Here is a 26,067-nt window from a genome sequence, read left to right as displayed (position 1 = left end):
AAATGATAACGGAACATTTAGTAAAAGAGATGATGATATCTGAACTGTTCCTGATGAAGGGATAAGATTTGAGTAGGTGGAGGAAAACCCAAGTCTGTTTTGGAGTGTACGATCCAATTAGGGAAAACTTTTCCTTTGCTCATTTTTTTTTGTTCCTTAAATACCACATATGAGTGAAATAATAATAATATTTCTTTCTCTGACTGACTTATTTCACTCAGCTTTATACTCTCTAGCTCCTTCCGTGTTATTGCAAATGGAAAGATTTCATTCATTTTTATGGCTGGATAATATTCCATTGTGTGTAAATATATATACACACACACAATAATATATATATATTTATATATATATCTCATATACACATGATATATATAATACATATATATCACATATACATTATATATATAACACATCTCTTTTATTTGTTTGATATTGTTTTTATTTTTTTTATTTTTTTTATTTTTTTTTAAAGATTTTATTTATTTATTTGACAGAGATAGAGATAGCCAGCGAGAGAGGGAACACAAGCAGGGGGAGTGGGAGAGGAAGAAGCAGGCTCATAGCAGAGGAGCCTGATGTGGGGCTCGATCCCATAACTCCAGGATCACGCCCTGAGCCAAAGTCAGACGCTCAACCGCTATGCCACCCAGGCGCCCCTGATATTGTTTTTAAAGTAGGCTCCACACCCAGTGTGGATCCCACTGTGGGGCTTGAACTCACCACCCTGAGAGCAAGACCTGAGCTGAGATCGAGTCAGATGCTCAACTGACTGCACCACCCAGGCACCCCAACCACATCTTCTTCATCCATGCATCTGGCAATGGACATGTGGGCTGCTTGCATAATTTGGCTTTTGTAAATAATGTTGCTATAAACATAGGGTATTTACCCCCAAAATACAAAAACAGTGATTCAAAGGGTACATCTTTTGGGCTTCTTTCAAAGCCAGAGAAACAGAGATGTAGTGAGAGAGAGTACCCTATTTCTCAGCTGAAAAAAGGGAAAAAACAGAGTCCACTTGCAATCACATTAGCAGTGCAAGAAACAAGCCTAATCCCTGAAGCATGTGTGGTAAAATGAAAGACATTAAAAGGAAGGTGACCTCACACAAAGTAGAAAATCTAGGTTTTCACTTGCAGGAGACCTGTTGTGGACATTTGCTGGGTTTTCAGTCCACATTTATTTCTTCTTCTGAAATGGGGCCCCAATTTTGTTTTGTTTCTTTTTCTGGAGAACCACATCTTTCCTCATCCTTATTTTATATGTTCTAGTGAAATGGACTCCATTTCATTCTGGTTTCAGGGTTGGCTGTGATCCAGGTCCATCCAATGAGAGCTTCACACTGGTCACAGTGATTGAATGGATGCATCTTCACTCAATCTGAGCCAGAGAGAGGCAATCTGGGACTTTTGCTGAGCCGGTAAATATGCCTTGGCTTCTCCTGGTCTGAACATGGGAAGTTGCAGACTAGGAGCTGCTGGCAGCCATCTTCCTATCACCTCTCACCACTTGAAGCCTGAAATTAAAGGCAGACAGCATGGAGGAGAGCAGGGATCCTCACAATAGAATAAAAAGTCCATGAGGGCAGGAAGCTTGGCATTGTTTTTTGTTTTTTGTTTTTAAAGATTTTATTTATTTGAGAGAGAGACAGACAGCCAGCGAGAGAGGGAACACAGGCAGGGGGAGTGGAAGAGGAAGAAGTAGGCTCCCAGCGGAGGAGCCTGATGTGGGGCTCGATCCCAGATCACTGGGATCAGCCCTGGGCCAAAGGCAGACACTTAATGACTGAGCCACCCAAGCGCCCTTTGGCTTTGTTTTTAAATCTTTTTCATTGATGCCATCACTCACATACAGGCAGGGGTGGGGAGTGGGAAGGCATAAAACAAATGTTTGAAGAAAAAAATATTACATAGTAAATACATATATTTACTCCTCCCAATCACCACCCCCTCTCTCTTCTTGACTATTAGTACTGTAGTTTCGAGTTTTTAAATTTTACATAAATGGAATTATATAATATACATTCTTGTGTGTCTGGCTTCTGTCACTCAACATTCTTGTAAATATCTGATGAACATATACATACATTTCTGTTGGATATATATATATATATATATATATATATATTAAAGATTTATTCATTTATTTGAGTAAGAGAGAGAGAAAGAGTGCCGGGTGGAGGAGCAGAGGGGGAGTCCTAAGCAGGCTCTGTGCTGAGCGCAGAGTATGACGCGGGGCTCCATCTCATGACCCTGAGATCACAACCTGAGCTGAAACTAAGAATTGGACACTTCACCAACAGTACCACCTAGGCACCCCTCTATTGTATATTTCTAAGAGTAGAATTGCTGGGTTACACAGTGCACATATGTTTCACTTTAGAAGATACTGCCAAATTATGTTCCAAGATAATTGCTCCAATTTACTCTTCTCCCCTAGTATGTTCCTGTTGCTCCATATCCTAGGCACCGTTTGGTATTTTCAGTCTTTTAAATGTGAATGTGTGGTGTATCGTATTGCATTTTTCTAACTAACGAGGCCGAATAGCTTTTCTTATGGCTATTTGGGTATCTTTTTCTGTAAACTGTCTATTCAAGTGTCTGTCCATCTTCCTGTTGACTTAACAGTCTTTTCTTTTTTAATTTGTAGGAGGTTTAATTGTTTTAAAATTTAGTCACTACAATGCCATACCATATTATACTGTAGTCTTGTAATAAAACTTAGTAACTGATAGAATATGTGCTCCTACCATGTACTTTTTAAGACTGCTTGGCTATTTTTGGTCTTTTGCATTTCCATATACATTTCAGAATCAGGTTACTATTTTCTGCGAATACACCTATTGGGATTTTCTTTGGGATTGCATTGAATCTCTAAATTGATTTGGTGAGAATGGCGTATTTACAACATTGAAACGTCTAATCCATGAACAATGTACATACTTCCATTTATTTACGTTATCTTCAATTTTTCTCAATAAAGTTCTCTAGTTTTCTATGCAGGGGTGGGTCTTGCATTCTTGCATTAGATTTATTCCTAGGTATTTGATATTTTTGTGCAATTGTAAGTGGTAATATTTCTTTTTAAATTTTGTTTGTTACTCATATATAGAAAAATGATTGAATTTTTGTATAATGACCTTATGTATTGTTTTCAATTGCTGCATAAGAAAGTATCATAAACTTTAAAACATCTTAGAAAACAAGTTCATTATCTTACAGTTTCTATGAAGCAGTAGTCTAGATACTAGCTGGCTAGATCTTCTGCTCGGAGTCTCTTTAGGCTAAAATCAAGGTGCCTTCAGGGCCTACGATCTCATTTCAGGCGGAGGGTTCACTTGCAAACTCATGGATTATTTTTGTAATTCAATTCCTTGTAGTTGTAGCATTGAGGTTCCTCTTTCATACTGGCTGCCTATCCTTTACCCACCACTCTCAGCTCCAAGAGGCCACTGCAATTTCCCGTCACGTAGCTCTCTCAGAAATATGGCATTTTGTTTCTTTAAAGCAGGAGACCATTTCTTTTGTTTCAAATATCTTTGACTTATGACATCTTTCACCTCTAAACCCTCTTTTAGAAGAACTTAACTGATTATGTAGGGCCAGCAGAATGACCTCCCTTTTAATTAACTCAGGTTCAGCTGATCTTAATTATATCTGCAAAATCCCTTCCCCTTTGCCATACACCATAACCTAATCGTGCAAGAGAAATCTCATCATATTCACAAGTCCACCTACACTTAAAGGGAGGGGATTACATAGGGCATGTACACCGGGGGGCTGGAATCTTGGGGGACAACTTAAAATTCTGCCTACCACATTTTGTATTCAGCAGCCTTAATGTTTAATTAATTCTACTAATATATCTATACATTCATTGAGATTTCCTTGATACACAGTTATATTATCTAAATATAATAAGTTTTATTTCTTCCCAATTTTTGTAGTGTTAAAATTTACTCTTCTTAACTTATTGCACTGGCTAGAATGTTGGGTACAGGACTAAAAAGAAATACTGAAGGTGGGCTTGCTCATCTTTTGTATCATTATATTTCCAGTGCTTAAAATAGAGTATGCGACATAAGCTTTTTAATAAATATTTTTAAATGAATAAATGGATGACAGCAAAACTGGTGGCTGGGGGTGGGGGGATCGGGATTGGTTCATGCTTGATCATTTGAGCCTCTAAATCTCACCATGTCTTAAGTCATCCTTAACCATGGACTTTTCAATGACATGATGGCAAGAAATGGCAACAAATTATTCCCTCCTTTTTTCCCCCCAAACTAGATTCTTTTTGTCAAATTCAACCAAAATTTTAAATTATATTAGATCTCCTGATCCACAGAATAACATAAGCAAATAAATATTTGGGAGAAAAACAATTATTATGCTCCAATGAATTAATTTTTTTTAGAAGAGCACTTATGGAAATTCAAACATGTTCATGTATCTACCATATTAAGACAATCCTCCCTCACATCCAGTTCTACCTACCACTTCATCTATCCCCTCTTTTTAAAATTTTTTCTTTTCTTTCTTTTTTTTTTTTAACAACTAACCTTCTAGCATCCTTTGTTTTTCTCCCTATTAACAATCCTCAACGCATCGTAATCTGCTTCCAGTTCTACCATCTACCAAACTTATCTTGCTGGGATCAGTAGTGACCTTCATGCTGTCAAATCTAATGGACAGCACACATTTTATTTGCTGTAACTGACCACTCCTAGCTTAAAAAAAAAAAAATTACTTCCTTTGTTTCTGTGACCTGTAGTCTCCTAGCTTTCTTGTTATTTCTCTGGCTCCTTTTTCTAGTCTCCCTTCATTGCTTTTCCTCCTCTCAGAACCTAGTCGGTTGACCAGAGAAATATCATGACCAGCTGGAATCGAAGCAGCACTCACTGACACACATCAGTGAGCTAGTTTAATCATAAAGACAAAGCTATTTACACAAATGGTTTTTTTGCTCATTGATTTGATATATGCTGATATATGCTTGTTGTATGGATCTGTGGGCCAGTTGCAAGGCCCTTGTCCTTTCCTTCTCTTTCCTTCCTTTCCTTTCTCTTTTCTTCTCCTCTCTATACTCTCAGAGATCTCATATACATCCATCCTTTCAATTATTAACCACATGTTGACGACCTTTGAATTTATATCTTCAGGCCTCCCTTCTGAGTTCCAGACTCATCCATGTGTGTTCTTGATATTTCCAGGTAGCTATTACATAGACATCCCTAGTTGGACATGTCAATCACTGAACTTATGGTGCCAAATCTTTTGTATCCTCCAATGTTTCCTACTTCAATAAATGGTTCCACCATCCCCCCATTTGCTCATGTCAGGAACCTAAGAATCATCTCTGACATCTACCTATTTCTTAGCCCTCATGTCCAACCAATCACCAAGTACTTTAAATTATGTTTCCTAGGATACCTCTCAAACTGTCTACTGTTTTTTATCTTTAACACTACCACCTTAGCCTAACACCTGGACCACTTGGACACTATTTTAGTCAGCTCAGACTGCTGTAACACAGTCCACAGACTGAGTAGCTCAAAAACAGAAATTTATTTCTTGCAGTTATGGAATTTGGGAAGTCCAAGATCAAGCTGCCAGCAGATTCAGTTCCTAGTGAGAGCCCTCTTCCTGGCCTCCAGACTGCCTCCTTCTTACTGTGTCCTTTCTTACATGGTAGAGAGAGAGGTCACTCTCTCCTTCTTATAAGAACACTAATACCATCATGTGGGCTTCATCCTCATGATCTCATCCAAATCTATTGCCTAAAAGTCCTACCTCCAAATACCATCACATTGGGGGTTAAGTCTTCAACATATGAATTGGGGGCAGAGGGACACAAACATTCAGTGCATTAGAGATACCTTCCAGCTGCTCATGTCACCTGGAACTTGGTTACCTCCAGAAACTCATTCTCCACAGAGTGGTCAAACTGATATTTTGAAACCATGCTGTGTCATCTTCTTACTCAAAGCCCTGTCATAGCTTGCAATAAAACTTAAACTCCAACACGACCTATGACTCCCTCTATGATCTGGCTTTGTTCTACTTTTGTCTCATTGCATGCCAGCCATATTGGCCTTCTCTCTGTTACCTAGCTCCTTCGTGCCTTCTTCCTGCTGGCCGTTTCCACTATCTGGGACTCTACATGACCACTGTTCCCCTTCTCTGGCCAACTCCTATTCATTTTTCACTTTAAATCCTGCTTCCTTGGGTAAGAATATTCTTAATATTAAATTACATTTTATAGGCTCTCATAGCTTCTTTTACCTTTCCTTGACACACACTCCAACTTTTGTTGAACAATTCGTATAATTATTTGCTTAATGTCTCTCTTGTGTACTCCCTTTCCACCCCAACCCAGAATGTCAGTGCTATGAGAGCATGAACTGAATCAATCTTGCTTAAGGCTAGCATCTAGGACCCAGAAACATCCCTCATAAATATTCATTGAATGTGAATGGATGTCTACTTGAGAATGAGGATGAGTGCAGGGGGTTAAGGAATATTGGTATAGAAACATTTTTCCTACCTCTTCATTATACCACTTTTTAATTTTTTAATTTAATTTTTTAAAGATTTTATTTATTTAAGAGAGAGAGACAAGAAGAAGAATGAGCAGGGGAAAGGGACAGAGGGAGAGGGAGAAGCACACTCCCTGCTGAGCAGGGAGCCCAAAGTAGGGCTCAATTCCAAGACCTAGAGATCATGACCTGAGCCAAAGGCAGACACTTAACAGACTGAGCCACCCAGGTGCCCACCTGTTCATTATAGTAAGAGTTTCAGAATCAGAATATTGGGTACACCATTAAAAGAAACTATGATTTTGACAAAAATTAACCTCATTCTGGGGGCAAGTAATGAGTAACTGAGGTAGCCTCTAACATACTGAGACAAAATGCAGGCAGCCCAGGCCGGCAGTAAAGAATCAACCAGAGAAGAGAAAAATTTCCCTCTGGATGCCATTAACCAGACAGATACGCTGACCACCTGGAATCAAAGCAGCACTCACTGGCACGCATCAGTAAGCCAGTGTAATCATAAAGACAAAGACATTTGTACAAGCTTTTTGTTTGCTCACTGATTTGATGTATGCTTGTTGTAGGGATCTACAGGGGGAAAAACTGTCAGGAATCTGACTTTCAATTTGTAATAGACACAAAAATACTCAGGTTTTGTAAATGTATTCTTTATGCTCACTTTACCATTTCATTTGCTGTGTATACTGAACTGCAAAGTAAAGTTAGGATAAACTTAGAAGAATGGAAATAGGCCTTTGCATATTTATGAAGGGGGAATACACAAAATAAACTATACATTGTCTAAAATACTGCATTCTTTCAACCAAATATGGGAACTGTCTCTTGAATTTGGGAACTAGTAATGAGTTCTTAAAATAATTAATCAATCTACATTGATTATTTCCTAAGTTATTAAATACTTATTACCAAGAAAAATCTTTTGTACAAGATGTTTTGGTTTGGTTTGGTTTTGTTTTATAAGTAATGAGAACCTCCATATTTCATACTTTAGAGAAAGCCTTCACTTTTCTTTGGGAGAGAGCGGGAATATGATATGTTTTGGATTCAAATAATAAGCAATTCCAGTTAACATAATTTTTCACTTTAATGGTAATTTGTTGCTGTAGCATTCCCACAGAATAGTGTGGGACAAAGAACCTGGGACTGGAAGTCCTTAAAACCTGACTTCTGATTTGAAATCAGTTGCCACCACTAAACCATTACCTGTTTCAGAACTTTCGACCTCTGTTACCTTGTCTGTCAAATGAGAGGCCTCTTCTATTCCTAAAATCTTTTATTTCAACTATATTTCTTTCTTTGAGTTTTTGTTTTGTTTTGTTTTGTTTTGTTTTATATAGAACTTTAAATACATGGAAGGGAAAAATACTTTCTGAATTAAAGTTAGATTTTTGGAAGTAAGACTTCTAGAATGAAATCAGATTCTGATTGAGAACTTTTTATTAATAATTCATAGATGAAAATAAGGTGAGAAAACACATATATTTTACTTCCTGGTAGAATGGGAACCAAAAAGACCAGACAGTGGCATGAGGATTAAATGGCCATTCTAATATATTGATATTTTACTTTGGATTATATTGTGAAATTGTCCTGGTTTCAGGATACCCAGTTTTTTTTTCCCTCTCTCTGTTTATTTTGCTTGTAAAATGTTTGATTTGTCTCCCTCTATTTAAAAATATTACACAGTAAGGGGGCGCCTGGGTGGCACAGCGGTTAAGCATCTGCCTTTGGCTCAGGGCGTGATCCCAGCGTTATGGGATCGAGCCCCACATCAGGCTCCTCCGCTATGAGCCTGCTTCTTCCTCTCCTACTCCCCCTGCTTGTGTTCCCTCTCTCGCTGGCTGTCTCTATCTCTGTCAAATAAATAAATAAAATCTTTAAAAAAAAAATATTGCACAGTAGGGGCGCCTGCGTGGCTCAGTCATTTAAGTGCCCAGCTCTTGGTTTTAGCTCAGGTCGTGATCTCATGGTCATGGGATTGAGCCTCACATCCAGCTCTGTGCTGACCTTGGAGCCTGTTTGTGATTCTCTCTCTCTCTCTTTCTGCCGCACCGCCCACCCCGACCCTGCTCATTGGGCATGTGCATGCTCATGGGTTCTCTCAAATAAATTAATTAATTAATTAATTACATAGTGGTGTAAGAATTTGTATTCCTGCTGTTTAAGAAGTTCTTTCTGTGATGGCTGGTGAGACACAAACCCACTCAACATAGAAGGTGGCTCTTGAGAGGCCAACTATGGCTTCTATTTCTCTGAAAATATATATGGCTTTTAAATTGCCCATAATTTTCCCAGAAAATTTTTAAACGAAATTTCTCCTTTTCCTAGAGAAGTTTCAAATGAATGCTTTTTGCCCTAATAAATGTTTAACCATCTGTCCTTATAGTTTTACTTCATCATAGAGTTGCATATTCTAAAAATAATTTCATATAGTTATTACTTAAAATACTCCAATTACAAAATAAGCTAAGACTATCATCTTTATCATAAATCTAACAAATTAATGTGGCTTAAAAAAATCTTGAGTCCTATAACATATCAGTGGGAAGTTGTTTTAAGACATTAGTCTAATTGGTTATTGATTCTGCTTAGTGTATAGAAAAAGTGGTTTATGTTTATAAGCACTAGTCTATATCTGTCATTCGTTATGTCCACAAGTATTTACTGAGCTCTCAACTTGCACCAGGTACTGTTCCAGGTGTTGGGGGGTAAGGTAGTCAACAAAACAGACAAAACTCTCTGCCCTCATGAAGCTTACATGCCTGTGGAGGAAAGACAGACAACAAATAAATAAAGTGTAGGGAGGGGGTTAGATGATAATAAAGACTAAGTAGAAAATTAAGGTAGAAAAGCATATTGGGCATGGTGTTGCAATGAGAAATATGGGTGTGATGGAATGTCTCTTTGAGAAGGTAAAATATGAATGAAGACCTGAAGGAGGTGAGAGAGTTAGCTATTTGGACATCTGGGGGAAAAGCATTCTAGGCAGAAGGAAGAGCAAGTGTCTATGCTCTGAGGCAGGAGCATGCCTGGCATGTCCCAGGAGGAGCCCAATGGGACTAGAGGAGAGGAAGAAATGGGGAGAGCAGGAGGAGATAAAGTCAGAGAGGAAAGATTGGGATGACATCATCTAGGACCTTGTAAGGATTTTGTCTTTTACTATGAATGAGCCAGAACCACTGGAGAGTTTTAAGCAGAAGAATGACATAATCTGACCTATATTTTGAAGGATCAAGCTATTATGTTGAGAATAGGCTGGTGGCAGACAAAGGCTAGGAGACTTTTGCCTTAATACAGGCAGGTAGGATCATTGTACTAAACACTACAGAAATCCAAGAAGTATCATTCACCCCACAGTCTCTGAATGGTGCTTTCTGTAATGAGCATGCAGAGTGTAATTAGCGGCCCTGTGGACAAGATTGCTTGGACCAGGGTAGATGCGATGTGAATGCGAAGAAATGTTTAGTCGAGATATATTTTGAAGGTAGAACTAATAGGATTTGCTGACATGGTAGATATGGGATATGAGTCAAGTATGATTTTAAGGTCATCCATTAATTTCACCAATTCAGGTTCATTATACTAAATACAATTTGCTAAGGAGAAGTAACTCACATTCATTTTTTAATTCAACAAACATTTGCTGAAAGTCTATTATGAAGTATATTGTCCCAGATTCTGCAGGGGAAGGTTTTGTTTTTGTTTTTTTGAGGGGGGTGGGGCATACAGAGAGGGAAAGAGAGAGAATCTTAAGCAGGCTCCATGCCCAGAGCAGAGCCCCAGGTGGGGCTTGATCTCACAACTCTGAGGTCATGATCTGAGATGAAATCAAGAGTCAGACACTTAACCAACTAAGCCACCCAGGCACCCCTTAGAGTAGTAGTTTTATTTTATTTTATTTATTTTTAAAAAAAGATTTTATTTATTTATTTGCCAGAGAGAGAGAGCACAAGCAGGGGGAGTAGCAGGCAGAAGGAGAAGCAGACTCCCCGCTGAGCAAGGAGCCCGATGTTAGACTCGATCCCAGGACCCTGGGATCATGACCTTAGCCAAAAGTAGATGCTTAACTGACTGAGCCACCCAGGTGCCCCATTGCAGGAATAGTTTTTAAAGTACAAAAGCAGCAACAACAGAAAATTCTGTTCTGAAAATATTTATAACTTAATTTGTTAGACAAGGCCTCTATAGATAAAAGAACCAAATGAAACAATAGAAGAACCAAATACCATATAAAGCAACATAAGAAAAAATAGGACAATGGGACTAATAAAATGGGATCTATATACAATTCTCCTCTAGGGAAATGGTCCATTTTGAAAATAATTTTACATTTGTCAGGATATGCCCACATTTCTGATTGCTATACTCCTCTAATCTATTCAACAACTTTTTTTTTTTTTAAGATTTTATTTATTTATTTGACAGAGAGAGAGACAGGCAGCGAGAGAGGGAACACAAGCAGGGGGAGTGGGAGAGGAAGAAGCAGGCTCCCAGCAGAGCAGGGAGCCTGATGTGGGGCTTGATCCCAGGACCCTGGGATCACACCCTGAGCCGAAGGCAGATACTTAAGGACTGAGCCACCCAGGCACCCCTATTCAACAACTTTTTCACTAGTTTCCAGTAGTAACATGACTCATGTGTTTCCTATTCAAAATGCTGGACTAGATATGCTGGTTTTGACTCCTGTTCCAGGTGGAAGTATAAAAAAGTCTTCATGTGTGAGGTAGGAATTACCTGTTTCATGGGCTCTCCTCTTGCTGATGTCTTAGGTTGTATTGCTTGCAGTTTGATTGAGAATTCACAATCTTACCTTGGCCCCTAGTTCCTATTTGCCCAATTTCTGACTTGCAAATTTGCATACCTTGTCATCACTTATCTTATTTGTATATGTATATGTGTATATATATTTATAGTTATGAGGATTTTTGAGGTCTTGTGGTTTCTCATGCCCCACCCCCCCATTCAAAGCCATGTCTTGCTGCTTCCTATTCTGTGATTTTCATTAACACAGCTTTCCTAAAAATAATGAGACAATGAAGAGTATAATAATGAGTATGATAGTTAACATTTTTAAGTATTGACTATGAGCTAGGCACTAGCTATACTATTTAAGTGTACTTTAAATGTAATCCTTACAACACATCTATAAAATGGGTACTATCATTATCCCCATAAGGAACTGAGCTTTAAAGAGCTTAACATGCCTGAGGTGACTCAGACAGAAAGTGGCAGAGCAAGGATTCCCACCCAGAGCTCATGAATACTACTATGCCACAATGTGTCCTTTTGTACCTTATGCATATTAAACATTCAGAGGGAGAAAAAAGCCAATCCCAACAAAGTTCTCTAAACTCTCAAGACTCTATGCCTAATAATTACCTTTGTAATGTCCTGGATTTATCTTTAAAAATTTTGCCCAGTTCAAGTTGGAGATAACACTTGGCAATACAGTCCTATTGATACTAGAGTTGGTTTTGCATGGCCCTAGATACAGGTACACGTACACACGCACACACACACACACACACACACACACACACACACACGACACAAGCTAAAGAAGTAGCAGCTGAAGGTAGAAATGTCAACGGGACTTCTATTAGACCAAGATCAAATAAAAAAAGAGAGGAGAGAAAAGGAAAAAAAGTAACAGTACTTATTGAGCTTTTCATGTTATCAGTTAATGTATTAAAATGCTTATTTAATCCTTACAAGAACTCTATTATTATCCTCACTTTACATGGGAGAAAAATAAAATGTGAAGAGGTTATAACTCTTACTTGGCAGATGAAGAAATAAAAGACTAGAAACTGAGATCAAAATCACATAGCTAAAGTGTCGAAGCTGAGCTGAAAAGCCTGGGGAGTTAATCACTGCAGGTGATAGACAGATTCTAGGGTAACCACCATGATTTCTACCTCCTGGTTAAGACTTAGATCTTTGTGTAATCTCCTCTCCTTGAGTGTGGTCAAACCTTATGACTTGCTTCTAAACTATAGAACGTGGCAAAGGTGATCAAATATCACTCTTTCTTGCTAGCTAACTCAGAGAGTTTAGAGAAGCTCTTCTCTGGTTTGATGAAGTAAACAGGCATATTGAGAAAATCTACATGATAATGAATGGCAGGTCGCCTCTAGGAGCTGAAGGTAGCCTCAGGCTAGCAAGAAGCTGGGGCTCTCAGTCCTACAACTGCAAGACAAGGAATTTTGCTGACAACCTGAATGACCTTGGAAGCAGATTGTTCCCCAGTCAAGCTTCCAGATGAAAACAAGTCTGACTCAGGCTTTAATTGAAGACTTATGAGACCCTGAGTAGAAGACCAAGCTACGCTGTGTGTGGACTCCTGACTCACAGAAAATGTAACATGATAAATGTGTTATTTTAAACTGCTAAGTTTTTCTATTTTTTACACAGCAATAGAAAACTAATACACCATGCTACCTTGGTTTTCCCTATGCTTGGAGCCCAGTAAATTCTTAGTAAATGGTAGTTGCTATTATTATGATAGTCAAAATGGAAATTTGGAGTATCAGAGTCAAAGAGAAATGTAACAGAGAAGTTTAACAAAGTTAAATATTTTTTCCAATGTAATCAAGCAACTGATTTAAGAGATACAGATGATAGTATGTCAAAAACTTTTATATCACTCCCAACAGTTATTGAGTGTATTATTATCACATGAAATATAAAATTTCCAGTGGTGCTTATATCCACATATAGTTTTAAAGTCTTACACCATATTCAAAGTAAATTAGAAAGTTTCCTACGTTAAGATAGTCCTACATAGATATGAAGACATAGTAAAACATAGTTTCAGGTTCTGATAATATTGTTACAAACTGTGATTTTTAAACGTTGTACCATTTTTAAATAGCTTAAATACGATGGATAAAATAATTCAGGGCATTGGATCAAAAAAGGAAACTGTGATGAAACTACTATCAGCATAATACTTTCAGTTCATGAATGCATGTATATTCTGCTTATCAAGGATAATTTATACTAAACACATGATATAATTATATATATTTAACTATAGAGGAGGTTACAGGACTTGAGTGGGTTTCTATTTGATAGATTTAAGGCTTGCTACTGTGGGAAAAAAGACAGGCTAGTGTCTATGTCTAACTAAATTGCAAAATGATTTTTCTGATTGTTCCTTCTACCAGTACCCTTTCCCTTCTGTATTTATATTGGCATGTGAACATACAGTTTCTGTCAAACAAGTCATTAAAGATGGTGCTCATTGATTGAGTAGACACATTAACCTCACTACTGTTACACACACAAATATGCGCCGAATGTATAGTAAATATAAGCATAGATCTTCTGTAGGTGTTACAGCATCCGAAAATTTGCCCATTCTCTCTCTAATGAGAATATGTGACCCTAATCACCATAACCATTCACAATTCTTAATAGGTTTAATAAATACTACGCCAAATATAGTGTTAGTAATATGGTAGCTAACTATCTTCATATTTGCTTCTTTTAAGGGCAATCGTGATTTCTATCAGTTTTTCTTAATTTTCTGTCATCTGTGTTTTATGGAGATGAACACTAATTATGGATCTATGCACATTTATTTGTGGTTTGGCTTTTCTAATAATTGGCTCAATGAAGTCAATCATTTCTAATGAAGTGATTCAAGAGATAACAAATGAACATACTAATTAATTTGAAATTTATCTAACTTTAAATTAAATTACTTGTCCAGTTAACAGGGTTTTGTTTTGTTTTGGTTTTGGCAAACTTTATCATCAGCATTTACTTTTCTGTTAGATTCATGATTATGAATTGTTCTGTGGCAAAGTAAAAGTAAACACCTTGTTCTATCCCTGAAAGAATTAAACATTTCTTCCTATGGCATGTTATCTACAGATGGATAATGAGGAAAGCAAACCAGTCCGTCTTGTTTAGGAGATACCTCATGGTTATTATTTAATTCAAGTGCCAGCTAGAGCAACCTGGAATCTTTTTTGGAACAAGGTGCGGAATAAACACATATTTTTAAAAAGGCTAAACTGTCAGTTTTAAGACAGCTTTTGAACTATTGTTGACTTCCTGATACAGGTTCAAAATATGGGAAATTGCTAAATACATTTCTTAGTATAATCCATACATCGATTCTAGACTTAAATTGAAAGTATTTTCCTCTCTGGCCTTGGATGAAATTTGGTGAGGCTTTCCTTAATATTTTCATAATAAAATCTCATCTGGTTTTATATGAGCTCAGGGATTTAGAAGGATTTTTTTGTTACTTTGTAGGTAAATTTATTTCATATTGGGGGTTGATATTCTTCCTCTCCTTACAAAGTTGTAGAGAATGGATTGAATTTAGAAAAACATAAGTTGAGAATTTCCTCTCAACTATTTTTGTTGCATCCTTCTCTTTTGTACTCCTTTCCCCCAACTTTAGCTCTTTAGTAGGTAAAATATTTCACAAAGTTGTGTTTGCAGTTTTCGAAGTGACTTCTTGGAAATGAAACTTGCATCAACTTTTTTAATCCCCAACTGTAAGAGCTACATTTTCACTTTTGATTTGTTTAAACAGACTGGCTTATAAATGCCTGAAACTTTGGTAGATGTTTTTAGGCAAGGAATAGTTTCAAAATTGAAAGAAATCCTCCTAAAACTAAGACATAAACACAAGTGATTGAGAGTCCTTTTTTCTCTTTTTAATACTATGCTAAGACATTTCCTTTTTTGTAGAATGCTCTTTTATTGGATTAAAATTGCAAGGCCTCAGACACCAGGCTGAATTGTACTACTGTTAACAATCGCAGTGAGAAGGTAATACACAAGCACTTCAAGGATCTCAGTCCAAGAGCAGAAATAACCGGTTTATGTGCCAGAATACTGTGATAGATGCTTGGTAGGAAGGCCTGGAACTCGGGGAAAACTTAAAAGAACGACTCGGTGGGGAAGGCATGGACACAGAGACAATGCACTGTTTTCAGAGTCCAGTGGGTTGTTGGGGAGAGGATGACCTTTAACCTTTCAAAGGGACATTTATTTGGGAAACTCTGAACAGCATTCACTTTGAGGGGGCGAAAGGAGAGGTGGAATGTGGTGGAAGTATCTACTTTAACAGGTCCTGGGTGGGTTTAGGGACATGGGGAGTCGGTTGGTCTGGAGGGTGGGCGAGGGCTACGCTGAGGAATCGCGGGCCAGTCCCAGGGCAGGCGGAAGGCGGCCTCCGGGCGCTCCTGAGAACAACTCGGGTGGGGGAAGGGTGGTGGGGAAAAGTAGAGTTCAGCGTGGGTTTCTGCCTTTGCGTATAGGTCTATCGGAAGAGGCGCAGAGGAGCCGCGCGGGGTATTTCCCGCTCCAGGGGAACGCCGGCTGCACCCGCGGCGCCCGCGTCGTGGCCCCTCTCCCGAGGCGGCGAGCGCTCCCCTCGGCCCGGGCCGCGGCCCTCCCGCCCCGGCGGAGGCGCGCGGNACGTGAGGGAGCCGCCGCTGCCGCCTCTCACCCGCGAGCGGAGCTGGGCTCGGGAAGGCGGCCCTGTGCTCCCTCGGCCGACAGGCCAGCCGGCGCGGGGCGGGGGCGGGAAGCCGGGCTCGGGCCCGGCGGGGCTCCGGGCGGCGGCGGCCGCGGAGCAGCCTCGGCGCGACGTGGAGGGCTGGAGGCGGCGGCGATGCACTAGGCCTCGCTCTGGGGCGGCTGCCCGGGACCCGCAGGTAGGTGGCGGGCCTGCCCCACCCGGCCCCCAGCGCTTCGCGGCCCACCCTCACCCCGACCTCCTGTGGAGAGAGGGCCCGAGACCCCACCCCCTGTGTGTCCTCCCCGGCCCGAAGCGGACAGTTCTCGGTCACAACTGACGGGCGCTGAAGCTTCCATTCTCCTGTCGGCCGCCTCCTCTTCCTATTCGGTCCCGCTCTGGGATCAGGGCCGGCAGCTGTTCTCCCCACCTCCAGTCGGCTGCCGAAAACGCCGCCGTCCCCCCTTTCGCCCCTTTCTGGGATCCGGGCTTTGAAACTTCCACCACCCTCCTTAGATTGCGCCCCCAAACTTTCCCTTTCTCTTCCAGCCGGGCCCTTAACCCTCTTTTGAGCCTACTGGAATAATTTAAATGTGGGGAAAAAAATCGTTTTTCTTCCTAAGGAAGGAAAAACGAACCGCCCCCCCCCCGCCAAATAACTCGGTGTTTTGCAGTTTGACGATTTAGCTCGCAATAATTTGTTCAGTAATTAATTTTCTTCACTTCTGCTTCTTTCCATCCGTGCATTGATAGAAAAGCAGGCCTCCCCTGCCCTCCTGTCGTTGACAAGGGAACTTTTGGCTACCCATTATAACTAACCACTTGGTCTGTCCATGTGTAGAGTTGAGGATGGTATTTTTAGAATTTTGACTCGACCCGGGGTTGCAAGTTTTGTTTTAATTCACTTTTAAGCAGCTTCAGTTTTTGGCTTTTATTGAGTGAGGCTCCCCTTACTTTCGAAGAATTAAATTGTTTGGACTGTTTTGTTTTTTGTTTTTAATTGGCTCTATTTCTGATTTGCCAATCCCCAGGGCAGTCTTAATAGTAAATGCTTACAAGACAAATGATATCATGATATAGTATGCTGAGAAATGCGATATTGTGGTAACTTAAACTGCAGATTTTGATGGACATTCATGTTGACTTTTATAAATCTGGAGAGTTCTAATTGGAAAAGTACTTTGAGAGCCTTGATTTCTAAGCAGTTTTGGTGGAACAGATGGAATGATGGGATTTGTCTATATTTGTGTTGTAGTCAGTCTGATTTCCTAGAAATAGGTATTACTTGATGGTTCATAATGGTCATCATTGCTCATGATAGGTTTTGGTAAAAATGATCAATATATGCAAATTTTGGGTGATTGATAGTTGTGGTTTGGGGGATTAGATGTTTGCAGTTTTATTGTGATTTGGCTATTTTTAAATTATGCTCTGTTAACTTCAGAATTATTACACTACCCAGGACAGACATTACAGTCAGAGGATCATTTTTAAAAGAAATGAAAAATGTTGTAATGGTTTTCTTTGTAAAGAATGCATCACAGAATTATAAAGACTTTCCATGTTTTGTTGATTATACTGATATATTTTGTTCTTGTAGAGGTATTGCTATTCTAGCATTTGGCTTTCTGAAATGTTTTTAAATTATTCAAGTTTGCTAGGGAAAGATGATTAAATTTTTGTATGTTTTCTGGAACAGTTAAAATTTATTTCTGGATGGGTATTAAGTTTTTATGTCAGAATTAAAATCAAATCTTCTATAACTCATGAAATGGCAAACTTTGCAGAATTTTTTCATAATCACATTCCTTTTCCTATCAATGAAAGTTGATTAAAATTCTTTTTTCCTGCTTTTAGTTTTTACAAACAACTTTGAGTAAAGCACACTCATTTAAAGTATAAAATTAAATGATTTATAGTATATTTACAGAGTTGTGAAACCATCATCATAATCTAATTTTGGAACATTTTCATCACCCCAAAAAGAAACCTGCTCATTAACAGTACTCCCACGTTTTCCCCACCCCACCTCTGACCTAGGCACCCACTAATCAATCTACTTTCCATCTTAATATTTTCCTATTGTGATTCATGGGTGTAAATGGTATCAACTCATAACTTTTTGAAGTGTTTCTTTTAAAATCAACTTAACATGTTTAAAATATTTTGAGTCAGAATAAGCAGCTGATCACTGGTGTTAATAATCCATGTTCTAAGCAACGGATGTTCTGTTTGGCTATCAGCATAGATTAAAGTGTGGAGAGGGGCGCCTGGGTGGCACAGCAGTTAAGCGTCTGCCTTTGGCTCAGGGCGTGATCCCGGCGTTATGGGATCGAGCCCCACATCAGGCTCCTCTGCTGTGAGCCTGCTTCTTCCTCTCCCACTCCCCCTGCTTGTGTTCCCTCTCTCGCTGGCTGTCTCTATCTCTGTCAAATAAATAAATAAAATCTTTAAAAAAAAAATAAAGTGTGGAGAAAGAAAAAAGTTGGCATGAATGATTTCAGTGATCTCAAGAGGTGGTGTGGTTAGCTGGGAGTCAAGTAAAAGTTGGAGTATGTTTGCCATCGAATAGTAGATATCAGGATTAGAAAAAACCTTAAAGGTCATCAGTTTACTCCCTGCTTGTTTCACAAATAGATGGCAGGAACCATATGAACAATTCTGGAGTGGAAGTTTGAATCTCTAGGATTGTCGCTCAAGAACCACAGTGTGGCCACGTAAGGCAAGAAATGGGGATTTGCAAATTAGAATTGTTAGGTTCTCCTGTATGCATGTGTTTGACATTTTACTATCAGAGTTGTAAAAGAACTGGACATTTCCCCATTTAGGGTTGGAGGGTTATGGGGAGACTAATGTATCCGCATAGATGAAATCCATCTTACAAAATTCTGTAAAAATGCTTTAATCTAAAGGAGGATGGCATATACTGTATATTATTTAGGTACCTTCTTGTACTGTTACCATCTTTTTAAAAATTCAAATTTTGAAAACAAAATTAATTTTAAAGAATTACGATTAAGAAGGCTGGTTGTAGGACTCCTTTTTCAAAGACCCAGGGCCCTAACATCTAAACTAATGGTTCTCATAGGGGTGCATTTGCCCTCCAAGAGACGTTTGGCAGTGTCTAGAAATGTTTTTTTGTTGTCACAACTGAAGTTGGGGTGCCATTGGCATCTAACCAGGAATGTTGCTGAACTTACAATGCACAGGATACATCCTCTGTCATCTCACCCTCCCCATACAGCAAAGAATTACCCACCCAGATGTCAGTGGTATTGTTTTAAAGCTGTGGTTTGCATTATTCCAGTAAGTGTCTGACCTAGTGTTCTCAACTCCCACCAGGTGGGAAAATAACTCTCACTGGTACTGTTTAGTATGTTAGATTAACACTTTAGGTCCTCCAGCAGCTCTCTCTTTGCAGTGGGAGGCGGTTAAGGGAAAAGTAGAAGGCAATCTAATGATGACACAATGCAGATATTCTTTAGTCTGTTTAGGTATCTCCAAATATGAAGAAAAAAAATTTTTTCCCTGAAAATACAAAAACCCTGTTTTACTGCACATTTGAACTATTACTATGTTTTGAATTGTTAGTTACCGGTGCATAGTTTTTTTAAATTGAAATAGATATAATAGTATTTTCTTTATGTAGAAGTGATTTTTTTTTTTTTCCTGGTAGCCTCTGCTGCCAAAAAGAGAACTAAGCTGACTGTTTTAATTAATTACTAATGTATATTGTGAATGTTTAAAAAGATTCAGAGGTCATATATGAATCACTCCTTTTTTTTCTCATTCTTGTAGGCCCCACTTTTGACTCATTTCATTTGTTTTTATTATTTATTTACTTTCATTTAATTTGTTTTTAACAAGCTTAACGTGGGGATGAAAGAAGAAGAGATTGACAGTTGGGATCACTTTTGCTATTTACCTGCCTTATTAGATAAATTACTCAATCTTTCTGAGCCTTAGATTTTCTCATCTGTGAAATAGGAATAGTGATAATTCGTATAAGGTGATTGTGATAATTAAATGAGGTAATGTGTGTTTAAATGCTATGTCAACTATAAAACAGTGTAAGAATTAGTTACTACACCTGAAACTAATATAATGTTATATGTCATTTATACCTCGATCAGAAGAATCAAATTAGAATACAGGATGTAGAGGGTTCTAAAGTCAGGAATATAGACAGCAAGGCAGAGAACAGTGACTGCTAGTGACTACTAGAGATAGTATCTTTAGGAGAAGAGAAATTCTAAAAATATACTGATAACAAACTAGTAAAAGAACTAGTATTACCACCAAAAATTTCAGATTCTTTACTGTAGTAGCAAATTGACTTCCTTCAGTAGCACCTGAAAGTATTCCTATTGTAGCACAGTATAATAACTGATTATAAGGGCAAAATTAAATTATCAAGAAAGAGTTACATGTTTTCAAAATATGCTATTTGAAAAGTTATGAAAATATATAATTAATTTCAGAATTAATTTTAAATTAAATTAAAAAAATTTTAAAATATTATTTTTAAATATATATTTTAAAAAATAATATAATTAATTTCAGAATTAATTTTAAATTAAATTTAAAAAATTTTAATAAATTTTTCAGAAGTGACTTATTTGTACAAAAAGTTTTAGCCTTTTCAAGAGTAAGCTACAGTTATCTGGATTAATTCCCTTGATGGGAATAATTCCTTCTGTCTTCATTTATTATTCATGTCTTATTTTATAATTACAGGGTATTCTACCGCTAGTAATTGCTCTTCAAATGTGAGGATTTAGCTGAATAGAGTTTTAAAGCCTACTCACTATTTGTAAAATCTTAATCTCTTTCTAGATTTCTTTTTCTATTTTTCAACATCTGTTTGCAAAAAAAGAGATGCTTTGATTTTTCTACATGTCCAGTAGTCCATAGTTGTGCTCTAGTGTTGAAAAATGTAATCTCTTACAATTTTGTTAACTGGCCAACTTCACAATTGTACAAAATTAAGACTTGAGGTAAGAGAACTTGAGCTATTCAATGAGATTCTTCTAGGGTAATGTGAGGTTAGAATAGTTGGAGACAGTATTAAGAATAAGTTATGGGGGCGCCTGGGTGGCACAGTGGTTAAGCGTCTGCCTTCGGCTCAGGGCGTGATCCCGGCGTTATGGGATCGAGCCCCACGTCAGGCTCTTCTGCTATGAGCCTGCTTCTTCCTCTCCCACTCCCCCTGCTTGTGTTCCCTCTCTCGCTGGTTGTCTCTATCTCTGTCGAATAAATGAATAAAATCTTAAAAAAAAAAAAAAAGAATAAGTTATGTAGTGATATTGGTAGGTTTTTTGGTTTTTTTTTTTAATATGGTGAACTTAAAATTCGGTTTTAGAGGGGGGAATTTTCGTGACAAAATGTTAGTGATTTGGAGAATTTTGTATTCAAATGGTTGGCTTTTTGACTTGAAGTTGTGTATTTGTGTATGAATATTGTGGTATGCATCATATGACATTTTGTGGAGTGAATAAAGTAAAATTTTGAAATCATGTAATTATGTCAAGAAGGCTCATGTTCTGTTGGTGGTGGTAGTGTTGTTTCAGTTTGGCTAAACCGAGGGGTAGATTGGGCCCAGGTTGTGGAGTTTTTGGACTTGATAGACTTGATATATACAGCACTATCAAAGAACACTTCAGAGGAACCTAATCAGATCTGAATTTTAAAAGGATAATTCTAAAGTTGAGTGAGGTTAGGACCAAACAAGGACTTTTGGTAGGAGATTCTCACAGCAGTTTAATCTGCAAATAAAATCCCGAACTAGATTACTGGCTATTAGAATGGGGTGCAAGGGGTGGATGTGTGATGAATTTTGGAGGTAGAATCTATAGGACAGTCCATGTTAGTATAGAAATTAAAGAATGTAGAGAGGTCAGGGAGTCAAGTTGGCTCTAGGGTTTTTGGTTTAGGAAACTGATAGATTATGTTGCCATTAACCCAGGGAAGTAATAAACTTTTGGTAGGTGGAGTCAATTAAAGATGGCAAATAATGAATTCAAGTTTTGGATATACTAAATTTTAAGTATCTATGAGACTTGTAGGTGAAGATGCCCAGTAGGCAGTTATAAATATGGTTGTGGGACACTGAAAAGAGGTTAGAACTGGAGAAAGATCTGTAATCTATCCAGTTTTCTCTAGCTACTGTCATCTCTTACTGAGATTATTGCAAGTTTCCTATCTGGACTCTTCTAGTCTTAGTCTTCTCCATTCCATTCTCTGTGCTATAATTAGTGATTTTTCTAAAGGGCAAATCTGATTATATCATTTCTCATTGTAAGTTATTTCTGTGACTTTTTGATGAAATCCATATTCCTTATTCTTTTAATTGATTTCTGCATTTGTGTAAATTCTTTTCCCAACTTACCTCTCTAGCCTTATGACTCTCCCCAACTCCCTCCTCTCCCCAAATATATAATTTTCTCATATTTATAAAAAAGGTTTTATTTATGTGAGAGAGAGAGAAAGAGAGAGAGAGAGAATAAGCACACGTATGAGCAGGGGGAGGGGCAGAGGAAGTGGGAGAGAGAATCTCAAGCGGACTCTACCCTGAGCAAGGAGCCTGATGTGGGGCTCAGTCTCAGGATCCTGATATCATGACCTGAATCTAAATCAAGAGTCAGACGCTTAACTGCCTGAGCCACTCAGCTGCTGCTAATTTTTTCAGACATACTGAATTTCTTCTGGTTTCTGGCAAAGGCTCTTTTTCCTCTCCAAGCCTTTGCACATATATTCCCTATTACTGGAGTATTCTCGTCACACACTCCCTCCCCTCCATTTGGTTGGCTCGTTTCTACTTATCTTCAGTTTTGGGTAAGCCTTCATTGATTCATTATTATTTTTATTGATAAAATTTTAACCTGCAGAAAAATCAAAAGAATAGTGGTGTGAACACCTATACACACATACATAAACCTCCCCCCTCCACACCACATTTCCCTTTGCCAAATCTGAAAGCGGGCTGTGGATTTCATGATGCTTCACCCCTACATACTTAAACGTGCATCTACCAATTACAGTGATTTCTCTTACACAATCACAATACTATTATGACACCTAAAAATATCAACAATTACTCAAGAACATTATTCAACATGTAGTCCATACTTAAGTTTCCCCATTTGTCCCAACATTATTTATACTTTTTTTCCTCGCCACTAATGCAAGATTCAATCAAGGTTCATGCATCGCATTTGGTTGGTATGCCTCTTTAGTCTCCCCAGATCTGTACTAGGGCCCAGTGCTTCCTCTTTTTTGGTTTACCCTTTGAAAAGTTAGAGGCATTTGTGCTCGAGTATATTCCATATTCTGAATTAGTCTGTTTCTTCATGATTAGATTCTGGTTAGATATTTCTGGCAAAAATATCACACAGATGATATGTATTTGTACCACTTTATCACATCAGGAGGCACATAATGGCAGGCTGTCCCCATGTTGGTGATTCCAGCTTTAATCACTTGGTAAGGGTGGGAACTGACAGATCTTGCTACTATTTAATAAGTAATTGATAGGGTGATAATTCATGATATTTCCCAACAACCTTTTAAATCAGTGGTTTTACCATCCATTAATGATCCTTTCTTGAATCAGTCACTGCATTTGAGGATTACAGGTGATTTTTCTGTTTTATGCTGTCTACATTTATTACTTTTATTGTTTTTGAGGGCAGTGAGGTCCAATTAGATAAAGACTGAATGTAGGCAATTGAATTTGGAAATCAGGTCATTCCTCACCTTTTCCAGAGCCAAGCGAGTGGTGAAGAGTGAAGATAGATTACTAAGGAGATAGATCAAAGAGCAAATAGAGGTTTGCCAGTGAAGGGGAGGCAGGAAGTAGCCTGAGGAGATAGAGTTGAGGGAAAGAACTTTAATTTAGCACTTGAACCTTTTTTTTTTTTTTTTGGTGGGCTGATGAGATTGAAGATAGAGTCAGGGAATAATTAATAGAACGGGGTCTCAGGTGAAGTGGGAAGAGGTGAGATCAAGAACAGCTGGTTGGGGGATTAACTCTGGACAAGGGTAGACACCTATATTATACCCCAGAAGTTAGGAGTTGTGAGGACTAGGCACGTTTGGATATGGAGGGAAGAAGTACTATCTGAGGACTTTTTTTGTTTGTTTTGATATGAAGTAAAAAGACAGTTACTTTTTGAGCATGGGATTGATGAAGGTAAACTTAGGGGACATGAGGAGACTGATGAAGGTTTGTTACAAAAACTGTGGGGATTGGGAAGGAGCAGTGCTTCAGGATATCAGGGAAATCAGTGAAAAGATGGCTGAATAGGCCCTTATCTGAGATTAGAATTTATACATTTATAATCTGATGTTCTATATAAATTTTCTGTGATGTACTCCAGCCAGGAACAAAGCAAAGATAGAAGTTGGATGAGGGAGGAGAGAATTGAACATGCAAGGGAGACTGGTGAAGTAATTGACAGGGAATAAATGCAACTGTCACTTTTGTTCTTAAGAATATATTAATATATAATTTCTTCTAGTACGTATTTTTAAATAGGGTAAGTTATACAGAGCTTATTTTAAATTTACCCTTTTTGTGTAGGTATTTTAATATGTCTATTGGTTTATGGATTTAAGATATATATAATACCAGTAACTTTGAATGAATGATTATAGGATTTATTTGCTAATCTTTGGCTGAGACACCAAGAACAGAATACTAACATTCTAATCTGATTCACTTTGACAAAAATTTCACTAGTAATACAGTCATATCAATGGCCTGAAAAGGAGTAAAATAAAGCATCTAAGTTATATTTGGTTCCTGTTGAAATTTTTTTTTTATCACAGTATGGTTTTATCATTCAGTTCTAGGCCTGTGATCCTTAGTTAATTTCAGTGACTGCCATATTATGTTTTTTTGGTGTATTAAGTCTCTGATAAGTGCTGGGGAAAAAAGACATTGCTTTTATTTTGAATAACATCTAGACTTAAAATATATATTGTTTTTTGAGGATATTTATGATTTTTATTCCAGATAAGGATGTTATACATGAAATATCATTTACTTTCTAGCCATTTAAAATTATTTAAATTTAATATTACAAATAGTTACACTTTTTATCTTTCTAGCCAAGATTCTCTCTTATTGTTCCTTCTTGTCACTAGATCGAAAGTAAATGAGCAATGTCAGGAAGCACGTATATTCAGTTTCCTACAAGACACCAGGCCTTATAATGTCAAATGGGAATGTAAGGAAAAAGCAGACTAGTATGACTTTGTTCTTATGTTCTGGATTTCACTTTTTTCTTATTTTCTGGATTCATGTTAGCTTCTTCCATGCTCCTTTTAATACCCCAAATGAGTAGACATGTACTAACTTATGTGGCAGCCTGAACTTGTTAGTATTTCTTGAAAGCCCAGATATTTATGTTTAAATTTTAGCTTTATTATTGAGATCTCTGTGATAATTAAAAAAAATTTAAGTACTTTAAAAAGTTATGATTAAACTGTATTTTGTCAGGTGATGAATCTTAAATAGTGTAGAAGTATATTGTTATTTGTGTCTAAGTTGTATCAAAGAAGCCTATTTGTAACATTTACCAGAAATTGGCTCTTAAAATTCCAAAAATGTTGTGGAAAGTACTTTTTAGAATGTGAGGTATTTGAGATTTAAAAAATAGTCTCTACTGGTTTCTGTCAAATTGATCTTTGGTAAGATATTACAGTACAGTTTTGTTTTTTGCATGTATCAGTAAATCAAGTTTGCCATTTTTTGTTGCTTTTAAAAAAAGCATTGAGTATTGATTTTTTTTTTTCTTTTTTACTAAACTTAAATCCAAAATTGTTTCACAAACTGCTACCTCTGTCCGGCTCCAGTGTAAAAAAAATTTCCCACTTTATATCTTCTCAAGTTACAAACATATATGTTATAAAAGTTCATTAATTACTTTGGGGTGTCTGGGTGGCTCAGTTAACCGTCTGACTTCAGCTCAGGTCATGATCTCTGGGTCCTGGGTCCAGCCCCATGTTGGTCTCCCCCCCC

General features: G+C 37.9%; 1 protein-coding gene across 3 annotated transcripts in view; it reads left to right on the top strand.

Moving 5' to 3' along the window:
- PELI1 (pellino E3 ubiquitin protein ligase 1) overlaps positions 1-26,067 on the top strand; it is a 135,335-nt gene that overhangs the window by 98,234 nt on the left and 11,034 nt on the right. For all 3 annotated transcript variants that reach the window (XR_004624932.1, XR_004624933.1, XR_004624934.1), the window contains exon 11: positions 1,306-1,423. The gene's annotated coding sequence lies outside the window, so the exon portion shown is untranslated. The remainder of the gene's footprint in view (positions 1-1,305; positions 1,424-26,067) is intronic.

This window comes from Ailuropoda melanoleuca, chromosome 4 (assembly GCF_002007445.2).
Source record: "Ailuropoda melanoleuca isolate Jingjing chromosome 4, ASM200744v2, whole genome shotgun sequence".
Lineage (NCBI taxonomy): Eukaryota > Metazoa > Chordata > Mammalia > Carnivora > Ursidae > Ailuropoda > Ailuropoda melanoleuca.
The sequence above is the reverse complement of the archived record's forward strand: the minus strand, read 5'-3'. Positions and strand labels throughout refer to the sequence as shown.